The sequence below is a fragment of the Bison bison genome, unplaced genomic scaffold (genome assembly GCF_000754665.1).
Source record: "Bison bison bison isolate TAMUID 2011002044 unplaced genomic scaffold, Bison_UMD1.0 scf7180017864516, whole genome shotgun sequence".
Classification (NCBI taxonomy): Eukaryota; Metazoa; Chordata; class Mammalia; order Artiodactyla; family Bovidae; genus Bison; species Bison bison.
Window position 1 is genome coordinate 11,418,547 of NW_011495069.1, and position 2,422 is coordinate 11,420,968.

Sequence of the window (2,422 nt, forward strand, 5' to 3'; positions counted from 1 at the left end):
ATATGTTTATATATATACATATGTGTGTATATAGATCTACACATACGTATCTATATATATAGTATATAGATATGTATACTATATATAGCTTTCATCTTTAGTTTGTTGATATGGTGGATAATCTTGATCAGTTCTCAAATTTCAATCCTCATCCTTGCAATAAACAACATTGGCCATAATGTATTATTCTTATTATATATTCTTGGATTTTTTATGCTAATATTTTATTGATAATTTTTTCATCGATATTCACAAGGAATATTAATCTTTAGTTTTTTTTCCCTACATGGTCTTTGTCTGATTTTGTTATCATGGCAATGCTGACCTCATAAAGTATGTTAAGAAGTGTTCCTTCCTCTTCTACATTCTAGAACAGATTGTCTAGAGCTGGTATTATTATGTCCCTTAAATGTTGATAGAATTTGACAGTGAAGCCATCTGTGCCTCAGATTTTCTTTCTTGGAAGGTTTCCTAATTACAGATTTAATTTTTGAATAGACATGGGGCTATTCAGATCATCAGTTTCTTTTTGAGTGAGCTTTGGTAGAAGGTATTATTAATACCTTTCAAGAAATTGGTCTGTTTCATGTAACTTGTCAAATTTATGGGTGTAGACTTGGTCAAAATATTTGCTTATTCTCATATTAATGTCCGTAAAGCCAGCAGTTAAGTTCCTACTTTCATTTATGATGTTGGTAATTTGTATAGTCTCACTTTTTTTCTTGATCAGTCTGACAAAGAAAATCAATTATCACTTTATTGATAATTTTATCAATTTTATTGACTTAAAATTAACCAAATTTTGATTTTGTTGTCTTTCTCTGCTGTTTTTGTTTTTAATTTTGCTGATTTCTGCTTTTGTTTTTGATATTTCCTTCCTTCTGTTTGCATTTTTATTTTGCTCTTTTTTCTCTACTTTCTTAACATGGAAGTTTAGATTATTGGCCTGAGATATTTTTTCCCCCCTTAACATAAGTGTTTAACATAAATTTCCCTACTAGAACAGCTTTTATCTATTTCTCTCAAATTTCCATTAAGCTCAAAAATTTTTTTGATTTACCTTTGTACTCTTTTTTTGACCTGTAGATTACTCATAAGTATGCTGTTAAACTTCTAGGTGTTTAGGAATATCCCAGATATCTTTCTGTTATTGATTTATAGTTTATTCCCATTATGGCCAGAGAACTACTTTATATGATTTCAATTCTCTTAAATTCATTACTTCATTTTATGACCCAAGATATGGTCTGTCTTGGTAAATGTTCTATGTGCACCTAAAAAGAATGTTTTCTGTGCTTGCTTCGGCAGCACATATACTAAAATTGGAACGATACAGAGAAGATTAGCATGGCCCCTAAAAAAGAAAAAAAAAAAAAAGAATGTTTTCTGCTGTTGTTGGTTGTGGTGTTTTTAAAAATGACTATTATGTTACATTGGTCACATTGTTGAGGTCTACCTTTACTGATTTTTCTGTTTACTTTTTCTGCCAAATACAGAGAGAAATGCTGAGTCTTCAGCTACGACTGCAGGTTTGTCCATTTCTCCTTACACTGTATTTTGAAGGTCTTTTGTTAGCTCCATCCCATGGACGGGAGAGCCTGGTAGGCTGCAGTCCATGGGGTCGCTAGGAGTCAGACACGGCTGAGCGACTTCACTTTCACGCATTGGAGAAGGAAATGGCAATCCACTCCAGTGTTCTTGCCTGGAGAATCCGAGGGACGGAGGAGCCTTGTGGGCTGCCGTCTATGGGGTCGCACAGAGTCGGACACGACTGAGGCGACTTAGCAGCAGCAGCGTCTTCGTGGTAGACTGACCCTTTTGTCATTGTGTAGCATCTTGCTTTATCTCTGGCAACTTTCCATTTTCTGAAATCTACTTTTTCTGATATTAATAGCCAAGCCAACTTTCTTTTGATTAGTGTTTGCATGGTACATCTTTAACCAGCTTTTTACTTTTAACCTACCTATATCTTTATCTAAAAGGTGGTTTTCTTATAGACAGCATGCAGAATGGTCTAAAAGAAATCCAATCTAGCAATCTTTGTCTTTTAATTGAGGTTTTAGACCATTAGAATTTAATGTAACTATTGGTATGGTTGGATTTAAGATGGACATTTTATTTGCTTTTCACCTGTTTCTTATGTGTTTGTTCTTTGATCTCTCCTTTCCTGGCTTCTTTGGATTATTTGAATATTTTTATTGTTCTATTTTAATTTATATCTTGGTCTTTTTACTACATCTCTTTGTATACATTTTTTTGGTGGTTCCCTGCTGCTGCTGCTGCGTCACTTCAGTCGTGTCCGACTCTGTGTGACCCCAGAGACGGCAGCCCACCAGTCTCCCCCGTCCCTGGGACTCTCCAGGCAAGAACACTGGAGTGGGTTGCCATTTCCTTCTCCATGGTGGTTCCCTAGGGATTGCAA